Source organism: Delphinapterus leucas, chromosome 1 (genome assembly GCF_059928025.1).
Source record: "Delphinapterus leucas isolate spDelLeu-1000000601 "Yukka" chromosome 1, BTC_Dleu_Yukka2, whole genome shotgun sequence".
Classification (NCBI taxonomy): Eukaryota; Metazoa; Chordata; class Mammalia; order Artiodactyla; family Monodontidae; genus Delphinapterus; species Delphinapterus leucas.
In genome coordinates, this window is record NC_143129.1 from 116,557,092 (window position 1) to 116,571,585 (window position 14,494).

At 38.4% G+C, this 14,494-nt stretch overlaps 1 protein-coding gene across 1 annotated transcript in view; it reads left to right on the plus strand.

Moving 5' to 3' along the window:
• Positions 1-14,494, plus strand: part of LOC111178377 (uricase) — a 97,337-nt gene continuing 82,843 nt past the window's right edge. Inside the window, exon 1 of the mRNA XM_022580969.2 lies at positions 1-14,494. This exon is cut by the window's right edge and continues 46,901 nt beyond it. The gene's annotated coding sequence lies outside the window, so the exon portion shown is untranslated.

The following is a 14,494-nucleotide window of genomic DNA, read 5'->3' on the forward strand; positions in this document are numbered from 1 at the left end:
CTTCTCCTCTCAGCCACCAACCTAGAACAGAGGGAATCTCTGTCTATGACAGTCTTCTTCCCTTTTTATTTCTGGCCAAGACACTTTTTCTATGTTTAGCACAGAAACATTCATCCCCTTCACAAAGCCATTGTGCTCTCTTAAGATCCTGAAAGAATAATGAAAAAGATTTGCAGACCTCTTCTGCTTTCCATCTTGTCCCAAAGCTACTAGGAGGCAATAAATGCATCATTTTCTACGTGCCTGAATTGGGAAGCAGGTTGAAGGTAAAAGAAAAATGAAAAGACACAAAGGAGGAAAAGAAAAGAAAGGAGGAAAAGAAAAGAAATTAACACTTTGAAATATCCCAGTAGTTTCACAATAAAAATAATGGTACCTTTCAAGATAGCTTCATTATTCTTTATTGTTTTTTCTGTTTGTGTATTTCGCTTCATTTTATATTTTATTCATGGATGGAGATTGTAGATTTATTACTAGGTGTATCGGGTTGTTTTCCTGGGTACATAGTGACTGTTTTTAGTCACTGTACTGCCAGCAATGATTATGTCTGTGTCACAAGATGAACAATATTCATGCATTTTGCAAGTCATCAGAAAGAGCTCTGGGAAGCCACACTTCCTGTCAGAATGTATGGGGCCCAGCCTGTCCATCTTAAATATTGGCTTTTGGCAAGGTGTTGTTCTTAGTCATATCCTTCATGCACACCTTCTGACATTCAAAGCTTCCTGTATGCTTTTCTGTAATATCAAATCCAGATGGTGGAACATACGGAGGTGCAACAAATGACTGTGAGTGTTGTAACATTTTTCATGACTGGTCTTTATAATGGTGGACTTTCTTTCCTAAGTCTCTATCTCTGCCACATTCTGTGATCTTTTTTACCAGGTTTTATAGACATTCTTATAGAAGCAAGGCTCCAGGGCGCTAAATGGTTCAGCCTCTAATCCTGGTGACACTCTCAGTCTCTCTTCTCATATCATTCCTCTCTTAGCCACAGAAACTTGCAGCTTTGCAATATGTAGAAGATGGAGACAAAGTAGAAGGAAAAGGCACCAAAAGGAAAAGAAAAACAATAAAGAAAGCTGGAGAGAAGAATGAAAACTTGAAAGAGAAGAAGAAGAGAACCAATACTCAAAATATTTTGAAAGTTTTAAAAAGCAAAAGATTAGAGTTCGTCAACAAAAAATTTTACCAGTGTCACTTATGCCTCCTCTCCTCCTTTTACATCTGCCCTCCTTCCCCATCTTTCTCCCCCTCCCCAAGCCTTTCTGATACAGTACATTTTAGTGGACACAGAACCTTTCACAAAAGTAATGATGGTTTTGTACATGTTCTTTAAATATATATATTAGATCTATTGCTCATCAGTACTTGGGATCCTCTAATTAAACAAGAACTGCTTCTAGCTGCTATATCATTACTGGTAGTGAAGTTATACTTCTTGCGAGGGACTGCCTGAGAGGATGACCCAAGGAGGGAGTCAGGATTTGAACCCACCTCTTACTACTCTCCTCAGGATGGAGGTAGCTTGTACTCTGGACCTCATAAAGTCATTTTCTAGTCTTGTTCATGTTTATATTTTGTTTTATTAGGATTTTTTTTACCTGCATCTCCTTGGTATTATTTGAAAACTTTTGTTTGGCTTTAGCTCTTTTCTTGGATATGAATGTAGCCAATAGTAATATAAATGGTATTTTGTTCAAGAGTGATGGCAAAGAAAGCCTAGTTCATTCCTTTTACTATAGGTTTGCCTTCTAAGGAGAGGCTACCATGAGATGAAGGTAGCATTATTTATGCTAGCAAATGTTATGTGCTTTGGTGTTCCTTAGTTCTTTTTTTATATATATATTTTATCTTAGGTTTATATAGCTCACAGCCCATCTTTATACTGTAATTCATCTAATTCTCACAGGTTATCCCCAATACTATTTATCATTCATTTATTCAACAAACATCTATCAAATTGGGCACTTTGAAAATAAAGTGGGAGAGATTTCAACCAGAATATAAGCTCCATGACTGCAGGATTTTAGTCTATTTCGTTCACTGCTATATCCCTAGCACCCAAAACAGTGCCTGGCACATTGGAGGCACTCATAAATATTTGTTGGTGAATGAATAAATGAATATTAGTGTGATTTTTTTGAAAAATTCATTTTAGGGTAAGAGATATACTAAGTATATTGGATCTGGGATTGTGAACAGCATAAAGACCATCATTAAGAAAAGGACCCATTGGAGGACTTGAAGCACCCAAGTGCCAGAGGAGGAATATTCCTTTATGTTCAGAGTGGATAGCTATTTGATGTTCCAGATTGTTTTTACCTCAAAGGAGATATGTAGTTAATTTCATCTTCACCCTTGTTTAGAAAATAAAAAGACTCTCATCTATAAAAACAATGAATTAGTTTTATTAGTCTTTTCTGTGTTCATTTAGTGCCTGTCTCTAAGGAATTCCAAGGTGTCCATCAGATGGTTGTATTAAGCCTCACAGCTCAGCACAGAGGTTGTGAGCAGAGCTAGCCCTTGGGGCAGGCAGCATGTACTTCTGCAGACAGCTCCTTAGCCAGTGCCAGCTGACTCTCACTAGAGTTTCCATTTTTGAATTTTCTATTTACTGTTCCTCTATTTCTGTATGCTTCTTAGGGTCAGCAGTAAAGAAAGAGGGAATTGAAGATGGGGCCCTGGTGGAGGACTTGGCTGGCACCCTCTGTCACCCACTTTCTTTCCTGTCTGCCTAGCTCAGAACATCTTTTTTTTCTCCGTTTGCTTTTCCAGCAGCAAAGTCAAAGTGGGAACCAACTGCAGATTTGGCTGTGGGCACTCCCAGGTAGAGAGGTACCATCTCTTTCCTTTTGTAGTCACAGGAGCTGAGACTTCAGTGCAACTTTTCCGAGGTTATGCAATGCCTGCAGCGGTGAGACCAGGAGTTCTGTCTGAGGCCTTTGCCATTTTACTCCACCAAAAAACCTTGCATAACACAGTCTAATACTTTTATGTCTCAGTCAAAGTGTTGAGAGATTTCATTTTATAAGAACTTTAAGTCCTACACATAAATCTCTCTCTGGTCAGTGAGGCTTTGTGTTTTTTTGTTTGTTGTTTGTTTTTTTCCCAGTAACTTACTCTGTGTTCATCCTAGGCAAATATTCCTAAACCAGCTGGTTAGAAAGGACACGGTGATGTAGTGGGAAAAGCACAAGATTGCGAATCAGGATCTCATTTCTAGAGTGGACTTTGTTGCTGACCAGCTGAATCAAGACCCTGTGTCTCATTTTTTTGGTTTATAAACTGAGGGAATTGCATGAAATGAACAGTAGCAGTACTTTGAGCTTTAATGTTCTATTTAGGCTCAAGACCTCTGGTCCCTCCTTTCTACCTTTTTTGAATAACGGAATATAAAGCATTGGAAAGAACTGTAGCATCAGTTCAGTAAAAGTTAAGTCTGAGCTAAATAGAATCTAGACAGCCTACCTAGTCTATAGAGGAGGGAACTAGGTGAGCACAGAAAAGTCAAGTTACTTGCCTAGATCAACAACTAATTAAGAGCAGAAACCTGACAATTTTATCAATCATGAATTTTTTTCTCAGAAAAATTCCCCTCATTATCTCGTGGTGGTGGTGCTGGTGATGGTGGTCGTGGTGTTGGTGGGTATAGAAGAAACAGAAGTTTTCACAAAAAAGTGGAACTTCTATTTCTGCTGAAGTGGCACTGCCCATTTTGATATTCCCTGCATATCTCTTGACAAACTATTGGTAGCTGTTGTGCAGAAGCATGTGTTAGTTGCTTTAGGATTGAACACAGACCGGAGACTCCTCGAGAAAAAGGCTACCCTGTTCCTTAAGAAACTAACACCTTTCTTTAATTTCTTTTCCTTCTGACCACTTTTAAAATCATGCTTATTGTTCAAATGGTAAAGGAGGTTAGAAAAATCTGTTCAGTCAAGAAGCAGGAGTTCCAGTCCTGCCTCTGCATGGGTTTTTGGAAAATCTCATGGATGAGTAACATAAACTAATGTGAAAATAATAACACTGCTCTACACACTGTTTTCCTGCTCTGGAAGCAGCGTTGTCTAAGTATGAACTCATCATGCTGTCAGAGGCCGGCTCTTCCTGACTTTTCGCCCTCTTTGAACACTGTCCCTATTCTCTATGTTACGCACACTTCAAACTTGAGTCATCTTTCACTTCCCTCCCCACACTTCTCTGATACATTGGAGCAGTTGCTAAACTCCATGGATTCCTTCTTTGCAATATATCTTACATCAGTGTTCCTTCTTCACTCCTGTTTTTCATATATGTCACATAAAGTCATATTTTGTGAGCAGTTAAGAACACAGGTTTGAAGTCAGACAAAATTGGTTTGAGTCCTAACTCTGCCACTTAGTACCTATGTGTCATTGCTTAATCTCCCTGACTCTCAGTTACCTTATCTGTAAAATGGGAATCATAATTTTATTGGCCCCAAAGATTTGTTGTGAAAATTAAATGACAGAATGTATATAAAATACTCAGTAGAGTGCCTAGCATATAGGTATTCAGCACATAATAGTAATTATTACTGTTTACCCCTCCCTGTCCATCCTACTTCCTGCTAGCAGATTAATCCTCTCAAAGCCCGGCTCTGACGTTCTCTCTTCCTTACTCTCGAAGAGAGGCCTCATCTGCAGCTCGACTGCCTGAGTAACCATTTACTAGCTCTGTGCTCTTGAGCATGTTTACTAACTTCTCTCTGCCTCAGTTTCCTTACCTGTGAAATAGGGATAATAGAATCTACCTCAAAGGGTTATTATGAAGTTTATATTATTTAATATTAATAGTTAATATTTTCAAGTACTGGTGCACAAGTTAATATTAATTTTTTTTTTTTTTTTTTTTTTTTTTTGCGGTATGTGGGCCTCTCACTGTTGTGGCCTCTCCTGTTGCGGAGCACAGGCTCTGGACGCGCAGGCTCAGCGGCCATGGCTCATGGGCCCAGCTGCTCCGCGGCATGTGGGATCTTCCCAGACCAGGGCACGAACCCGTGTCCCCTGCATCGGCAGGTGGACTCTCAACCACTGCGCCACCAGGGAAGCCCTAATATTAATTTTTGATAAATAAAAACCTATGCTGTCTTTTATTTACTATTTTATAAACATGCTCTGTATTCCTTCCTTTTTTTTTTTTTGCCTTTGATAAGTTTACTTATTTATTTATTTTTTAAACGTCTTTATTGGAGTATAATTGCTTTCCAATGGTGTGTTAGTTTCTGCTTTATAACAAAGTGAATCAGTTATACATATACATATAACCCCATATCTCTTCCCTCTTGCATCTCCCTCCTTCTTACCCTCCCTATCCCACCCCTCCAGGTGGTCACAAAGCACCCAGCTGATCTCCCTGTGCTATGCGGCTGCTTCCCACTAGCTATCTATTTTACGTTTGGTAGTGTATATATGTCCATGCCACTCCCTCACTTTGTCACAGCTTACTCTTCCCCCTCCCCATATCCTCAAGTCCATTCTCTAGTAGGTCTGTGTCTTTATTCCCGTCTTGCCCCTAGGTTCTTCGTGATTTTTTTTCCCTTAGATTCCATATATATGTGTTAGCATATGGTATTTGTTTTTCTCTTTCTGACTTACTTAACTCTGTATGACAGACTCTAGGTCCATCCACCTTATGACAAATAACTCAATTTCATTTCTTTTTATGGCTGAGTAATATTCCATTGTATATATGTGCCACATCTTCTTTTTCCATTCATCTGATGATGGACACTTAGGTTGCTTCCATGTCCTGGCTATTGTAAATACAGCTGCAATGAACATTGTGGTACATGACTCTTTTTGAATTATGGTTTTCTCAGGGTATATGCCCAGTAGTGGGATTGCTGGGTTGTATGGTAGTTCTATTTTTAGTTTTCTAAGGAACCTCCATACTGTTCTCCATAGTGGCTGTATCAATTTACATTTCCACCAACAGTGCAAGAGGGTTCCCTTTTCTCCACACCCTCTCCAGCATTTATTGTTTGTAGATTTTTTGATGATGGCCATTCTGACTGGTGTGAGATGATATCTCATTGTAGTTTTGATTTGCATTTCTCTAATGATTAATGATGTGGAGCATGCTTTCATGTGTTTGTTGGCAATCTGTATATCTTCTTTGGAGAAATGTCTATTTAGGTCTTCTGCCCATTTTTGGACTGGGTTGTTTGTTTTTTGGATATTGAGCTGCATGAGCTGCTTGTAAATTTTGGAGATTAATCCTTTGTCAGTTGCTTCATTTGCAAATATTTTCTCCCATTCTGAGGGTCGTCTTTTTGTCTTGTTTATGGTTTCCTTTGCTGTGCAAAAGCTTTGAAGTTTCATTAGGTCCCATTTGTTTATTTTTGTTTTTATTGTTGATTCTTCCAATCCAAAACCATGGTATATCTCTCTGCCTATTTGTATCATCTTTGATTTCTTTCATCAGTGTCTTATAATTTTCTGCATACAGGTCTTTTGTCTCCTTAGGTAGGTTTATTCCTAGATATTTTATTCTTTTTGTTGCAGTGGTAAATGGGAGTGTTTTCTTAATTTCACTTTCAGATTTTTCATCATTAGTGTATAGGAATGCAAGGATTTCTGTGCATTAATTTTGTATCCTGAAACTTTACCAGATTCATTGATTAGCTCTAGTAGTTTTATGGTAGCGTCTTTAGGATTCTCTATGTATAGTATCATGTCATCTGCAAACAGTGACAGCTTTACTTCTTCTTTTCCAATTTGGATTCCTTTTTTTTCTTTTTCTTCTCTGATTGGTGTGGCTAACAATTCCAAGACTATGTTGAATAATAGTGGTGAGAGTGGACAACCTTGTCTTCTTCCTGATCTTAGTGGAAATGGTTTCAGTTTTTCACCATTTGTTTTTATTTCTTTGCTCTTGCTGTTCCTTCCACCTAGAATGCAGGGTAGTTTAATGGAAAGAGCACTTGTAACCCAGGGAGAGTAGTAGGTTTTACTTACATGCCAGCTTCGACTTAGTAGTGGTTACATGGATTACTTGTAAAATACTCTGAGGCTTAATATGGTTTCAGTGAGAAGTCATCTAGTTTTGTCTCCCATGGGCCCTGAAGGGAGAAGTAGAGACATCCTTGTATTTTGCCACAATAAAGAAGAAGTCATAGTCATTTATAAGAATCACAATGTTTTCATAATATAAATATACAGCTTACAGTGAAAGATAAATTTTCTTAATACTGAGGGCTAAAGAAAAGAATTTTCCATGGCTGTTCACTTTATTTCATTTTATAGCATTCTTCTGATTTCTTTACATACTTGAATTCATTTATTCCTCATTTATATACAGCATTGTTATAATACAGCATTTTCTGAGGTGGATACTATTATTGTCCTCATCTCCTTTTTACAGATGAGGAAGCAAAGGCAACGGGAAGTCAAGTAACTTGCATGAGATCATGCAATTAGTAAATGTGAGTGCCTGGATTTGAAAACTGGTCAGTCTAGTTCCAAAGTCTACACTTTTGGCCACTATACTAAATATGACTCTTGGTCCTTGGGTTACTTTTTAAGTAAATCTAATTTAACTAAACAATAAGGTAACTGCAATTTGAATAAATTTAATTCCGTACTTTCAGACAATTCTACAAAGGCCCAAATCACTTTTCGAATATGTATCTCTCTGAACATTGGTTTAATCCAGTAATAAAATTAAGAGTATCTTGAGCAATGGATTCAAACCACTGCTTGCAGAAGCCTAGGGTTGCACAGACGTTTTTCTGGGGTCTGAGGGCTGGAAAGTGGTGGGTGTAAAAGTGGCTCTGAGCCTCCACTCTCACTTCAACCAGGGTAGCCTTATTTTATCTATTTAAAAATTGGGATTCTAAATAAGATTTGTTTTGAAGAAAGATCTTTGCCTTTCAAAAGTGAAAAATCACTAATCAAGGGAAATAAATGGGCAGCATATTTTGGGGGGCAACTCTTATTCAATATTATTTCTGGTCAGTGAGCTGCCAATGTGAATTTGGCAGCAGCATTTGCAAAATTATACTTCTGGGAAGAACCTGGAGTGCAAATAATGTTGCAGCTATGGTCAGATACACACTCATTAATGGTCAATGGCACAAAGGGCAACAGTAATATTCTCTAACAAAAGCATTCAACCTAAACTCACATAATAGTCACTAGGATATTCCTGTACTCAATGGCTCATTTCTTGAATTTTAGTGATTTATATGTTGAAGCAAAGCATTAGGTCTCCTTGTAAACTTCCCCCTCATTTCGCCTCCCCACTGCCCCAGTTTCCTTGTCTTTGTTGTTAGTCAAGAATGCATGTTTAAGCTCTCTTAACTCATGCATAATAGAAAAAATTACATATCTGGCCTCAATGGATTTTGTAGTATTTTGAGTGTTCAATTTTTATTTATTTATTTTTTAATATTTTTTTTTGATGTGGCCCATTTTTAAAGTCTTTATTGAATTTGTTACAATACTGCTTCTGTTTTATGTTTTGGTTTTTTGGCCGCGAGGCATGTGGGATCTTAGCTCCCTGACCAGGGATCAAACCTGCACCCCCTGCATTGGAAGGCAAAGTCCTAACCACTGGACCACCAGGGAAGTCCCTTAACTGTTCAAATTTCTTTAAAAATCCTGCTTTTTAATAGTAAGCCATGCCCAGATTATCCTGAGATTGGAAAAATTTACTACTTTCCATTAAGTTAAGACACGTGTCAAATGTCCAACAGCAATCAGCGTCAAGACTGCAAAGAACAAAGAGCTTTATTTGGGGTCTCAAGGATTGCAGTTCAGGAGGCACAGATTTGACAGAACCAAAAGAGTGTTCCAGGAAAGAGAAAGAGTCAGGGGCTTACAAAGGCAAAAGCCACAAGGTTGTTAAAACTGTCTGGCAGGAATTATGATCGACTATGACACAAGAAAGGAAATATTATCTTTAAGGGATAAGCTGTCATGAGTTATTTTAGGGTAAGGGTCCAATAAGTATTTTGAGTTTCTGGAACATAGGGAAGATGTTCTGGATGCCTGTGTTGACAGTAAGTGGTCAAAGTTCAGATTTCATCTGGGCTGAGACATACTTTAAGTCACACTTCCTCAATGGCCTCCCAGCTCTATTTTAGAGAGCTCTATTAGCAATACCAACACCATCTTGATTTTCCTTTTACACAACTTTGGTTTGGAATAGAGGGAAAACTGAAAAGGAGAAGATAAGCAACACTTGGAAGAATGCTCCTTGGATTTACTTCTCAGAATACAGTGAGGGCCCTAAACATGCCCTGTTCTTCTCCAGAATCCACTTGTGAAAATGCAAGTATTGGGTCACCCAGGGTCCTAGATTAGACTTTTAGAAGTATGCTTCCAAAATATCATCTGTCTTCAAGAAAGGCACAGTTCTACTAGCAACCAGTTTTTCTGTATTATAGGAAGCAGGACTGTGGTGCTAATTATTCAAAACTTTGAGTGAGTAGCTTATTTGGCCTTGGGATGCATTGCATTCCTGACCTGTAGAGGATTTCCTTTCCCATTTATGATTTGCTTTATTTTTTAAAAATTTATTTATTTATTTTTGGCTGCATTGGGTCTTCGTTGCTGCACGTGGGCTTTCTCTAGTTGCGGCGAGTAGGGGCTACTCTTCCTTGTGACGTGTGGGCTTCTCATTGCAGTGGCTCCTCTTGTTGTGGAGCATGGACTCTAGGTGTGCGGGTTTCAGTAGTTGTGGCACGCGAGCTATGATTTACTTTAGGTGAGTGGTATTTAAAATGACTTTACACTCACCAGCTGGGGATAGGCAGAGTGGGTTTGAGAGAATGCTAATAGCAGGAGAAAGTCCTCTTGATATTAACATTCCATGTAGAAAATCTACCAAATAGTAATCCACATAGGGGATAATTGAGAGTTAGTTTTACAAGCAAAACTCATTACTCTAGTTGATTTGTGAGTTAGTTCTGCTGTGACTCTGATCTCCATAGCCTACCGAGTCAATACCTTTATCTCTAAGAGTGAATTAATAAGATACTGATAGAGCAGGAGAAGGGAAATCCTCAATCCTCAACACTGGCACTGCCAACAAAGCCGTGGATACCTGCAGACTTAATTTAAATGAAGTAAGATTTCAATTCCAGCTGAAACAAGTTGTAGAATTCAAAAGCTGTAGAATTTAAATGGCTACCTTTTTCATTTAAAGTTACCTTTTTAAAAGCACTCTTGAAAGCAAATCTTCCTATGGAAGGCAAAATCCTGATCTGAAACAAGGTTGTATTGAGTGAATATTCAAACAGAGCACCTTCCAGTGGAGTTTTATAAATGCATTTGTGTTGGGTTTCTTGCAACTTCGGTTTGAAGGTAATGAATTTTAGAGAAGTTGGACCCGTAGTCAAATGGAAAATTATTCTGGCTCTTTCCATAGTGGTTTTGGGTGTATGATGATGATTCATGGCCATGACTTAGCTAATGAAGTGGAATCTTTAGTTTTTCAGAGCAACACTGCCTCCTTGTGTAATGAGAATTACCTTCTAGTCCATTAATCTATATAATTAAAAAAATGTATTTCCATTTGAATTTAGATGTTTAAACAACCCAAACCAGATAGGGTGCCTCACTGAAGAAAATCTCTTTGTACCCACATTTGATAATTTCCATTGATAAGACCAACTGTCTTGTTTCCAGGGACTGTTTGCCCAATTTGATATTATCTATATTTTTTGCTCTTACTCCTAATCCCTCTCATTATGACTTTAAACTGGTAGAAAGCAATAGAGAGAGTAGATGAAATACAAAGCAATATTTTTGCTACTCATTACATTATCTTTGGAAGTTTTTATTGGAAAGAAGATAGAAACCTTTGGATAAGTGAAACAATCCACTAATTAGAAGATTCAAATTATACAGGTATTCTAACTTTATCAAAAGCAGTTGATCCAAAGTAGTAAAGCCTGATGCATTTAAGTTATATATTTTCTCACCTTTTCCTGCTTATTCTTGGTTCAGGGGATTGGTGCTATTTGGCTCCATGCAATTCATTCAACAAATATCTATGTGCATCTGTTAGGTACCAGACTCTCTTTTAAATGCTGGAGATTCTGTGGAGAATAAAACAGAAAAATCCTGCCCTCATAGAACTTATCTTCCAGTGCGGGAACAGATAAGAAAGATACTAAAGTAAAATATATAGTTGACCCTTGAACCACATGGGTTTGAGCTGCATGGATCCACTTTTATTCGGATTTTTTTCAGTAGTAAGTACTATCATACTACAGGATCCGTGGTTGGTTGAGTCTGTGGATACAGAGGAATTATGTGTTACACACTGATTTTTGACTGCACAGAGGGTTGGCGTCCCTAACCCACTCATTTTTCAAGGGCCAACAATCTTTTATTTTAGATGGTGATAAGTGCTAAGGAGAAAAAATAAAACAGAGAAAGGGGGTAGTGAAGGTCCAGAGTGAGAAGTGACCTTCAGTGTTAGCTAGGGCGACAGGGAAGGCCTTACTGAGGAAGTGATATTAGAGTGAAGTGAGGAGAAGAGCAGAAAGAGCAAACCACACCATGAGGATGTTTGGGAGAAGACTGTTCTATGCACAGGTAACAGCAAGTGCAAAGGTCCTGAGAAGGGAATGTGTGCCTGGCTTATCTGAGTGACAACAAGAAGGCCAGCATGGCTGGAGCTGAGTGAATAAGCAGTAGAGTCATAGAAGATGAGACCAGACAGAATCTTATAGCCTTTGTAAGGGTTTGGGGTTTTAGGCCATTGTGGGGTTTTGAGCAGAGGAGTGAGATATTTTGACTTATTTTTTAATAGAATAGAATGAAAACAGGTAAGAGTGAAAGTAGAGTGGAAGGTTAGAAGACTGGATTTTGATTTTGTAACCATTCCATCATCTATTCTGGAACGTGCATACCTTCATGAACCAAGAATTCGTTAGTAATATACAGGATACTTCTCATGATCAAGGGTTTGTTATTAATAACAAGTTACCATATAATAAAGTTGAATACTGAGTAGGGAATAATTTTTAGAATTCTCAACAGTAATCAACAAGGAGATTTTTGTTTGAACAAGCAAATGATTAGATTTGGGAATAGACATGCAGATATGATTCTAATTAATATTCTCTGTGTTTGTAGAAACCTACCCCATTTAATAAAATTGTGCCTTATGTAGAAAGAAACTTAGGGCACTTAGGAATAGTTCATCTTCTAAAAGAGCAACCCTTTCCTGAACGTGTTAATCTAGTCTAAAAATTTCAGCTACGAAGATCTTTTGACGAGAAACGGAATAAAAACTTGCTCTCTTTTCTTTTGTATACAGGCACTCAGCCGTCACACCAATTCTACTTCCCAGCAGTCTTTGTTTACATTGCAACTGTTTCTTTTTTCCCAGAATTACTTTAAATGCACTGCATCACCATTGTACTCAATTCACTTTTTAAAAAATTAATGTTTGGAAAACTTTAACATTATTACCCGAAAGCTAGTCCCTGAAAGCAAACCGTGGTTTCTGTATACACTCTTAGTAAGGGCTTAACACATTTTTAGATTTGCAGAGATCCCTTATATAAACAACGCTTCCACTCAGGAATCATTAATTTGAGCAATAAAGTCTTTAATAGTGTTGATGATGTTCAGCTAACACTGATGTGGCAACTCTCAAGGACACACCTCATGCCCCCTAAAAGACTCTATCAGTGGTCTGAGGTAAGAAAAGCCTTCAATGATCCCATGACTTAATACAAAAATCTTTCATTATTTGTTCATTTGACATATATTTACTGGACACCTACTATGTGCAAGTTGATGTGGGAGGATACAGATATTCAAGAATCAAAAGAAATAGCCTTGTAAATGTATGCATTATCTTCAACTTATAGTTTCCTACTAAAAACAACTTCACCCTGTCCTTAGGCATTACTATTCATAAACTGAAAATGAATCTTAATCACATAAAACATAAATATACGGCACGTTACATATTCTGTATTGACCCTGGATTTGAGAATCACTGTCTTTTCTCCTCAGGCTTAGAATAGAGAAGGATCTATTGTCCCTTTTCCTTCCACTTCCCACCCACGCCCAAAGTTCTTAAACATTTATTTCATCTTGTCTGATCACAGTTGCCGATTCCCTCTGATTAGCCAAGCTTATTTGACACGAACCCAGTATTCAAGCCTTTGAGGAATTTCCCTGTCAATTCTAGGATGGATTACCACCTCTGTTCCCTCAATTATGTTTCCCTGGATACCAGAAAAAAATTCAAGCTCTTTGCCTAAGCTGTGTTTAGGGCCAGTCTTGCTAAAGCATGGAATTTACTAGGTGCTCATAGCCTTGTTCAAGACCCTTCTCTACTGCAGGCCTTCAGGGGCCCTGTGATGTCCCGAAGGCTCTTGGTGGCCCCTCAGGATCATTTGATAGGTCTCCTTCCTACCCAGAGCAATCTGAACCTCTCCTAGCTGCCTTTCCTTCTTCAATCTTTTGTCTAGAATTTTATAAGATAAACTTTTAAGCAAACAAATCCTCGTGGATCTCCTCAAACCACAGTAAATCACAGCATTCCACCTTTGGGGTAGCTGCTCTGTAGATTTATAACCGTAGTATATTTTCAGAACTAGAAAGAACCTTAGCACTTTTCTGGTTTTGTTTGTTTGTTTGTTTTTTAATAATCATGATCTTTGCTTAAAAGAAACCTTATTTGGAAATCCAGCATATAAAACAAGTAAGAGTAGAGCTGCGCTAGATGGAGGAGTAATGGGTTCCCACATCCACCAGCTTCTCACTCTCCACATCCCCAGAGCACCCCAGAGACACCGTAGAAACACTCTCCCACAGAGACCTCTGAAAACCGCCTGATTTGCTAGATGAGGATTGCCCAAGAGCTTCATTTTGTATACTCCCTCCTGCCTCTTGGAGGTCTGATCTCTATTCTTATAAACTTGAGGCTGTTATTTACCTGCCCCCAACCTGCTTGGAGGGTGAGGTGCCAGCCCCCTGGCAGTCACAGTCTTAACAACACTTCACCGTGGTGGGGAGTGTCATGAGGCTGTACTTGATGTATAAGGGTCCTGGAAGCTATTCCAAGAGCCTGCATACAAGTGCTAAGTTTTCTCTTATTACAACATTACACTCTTAAAAATATTTAACAAGAATAGAGACGTGAAAATGTTCTCCTTTCCAGTGACTGTGATGAGAAAGTACTTCCCTGTGAGTTTGCAAAGACACAAAACATTTCTCATTCTCACTTCAGCTTTTGACCAGAAAAATCCAGCTGATTTTCCATTCATATCAATAGTCTCTGTCCCTGGAGGAATCTAAGCCCATTTTCATTACTTTAATGGAAGTGGATGGAGGACTAACACGAGGCTGATAGTGGTGATCATATTTTGGAAAAGTCCATGTTTGAGAACACATTGTTTTATTTACTTGACCTACAGGACAATTTGGGACAGATAGAAGATAATCAGGAAGCTTGACGTAGGCAACTTAATTTCGTTTAGGCTTCTGATTTAGAAATA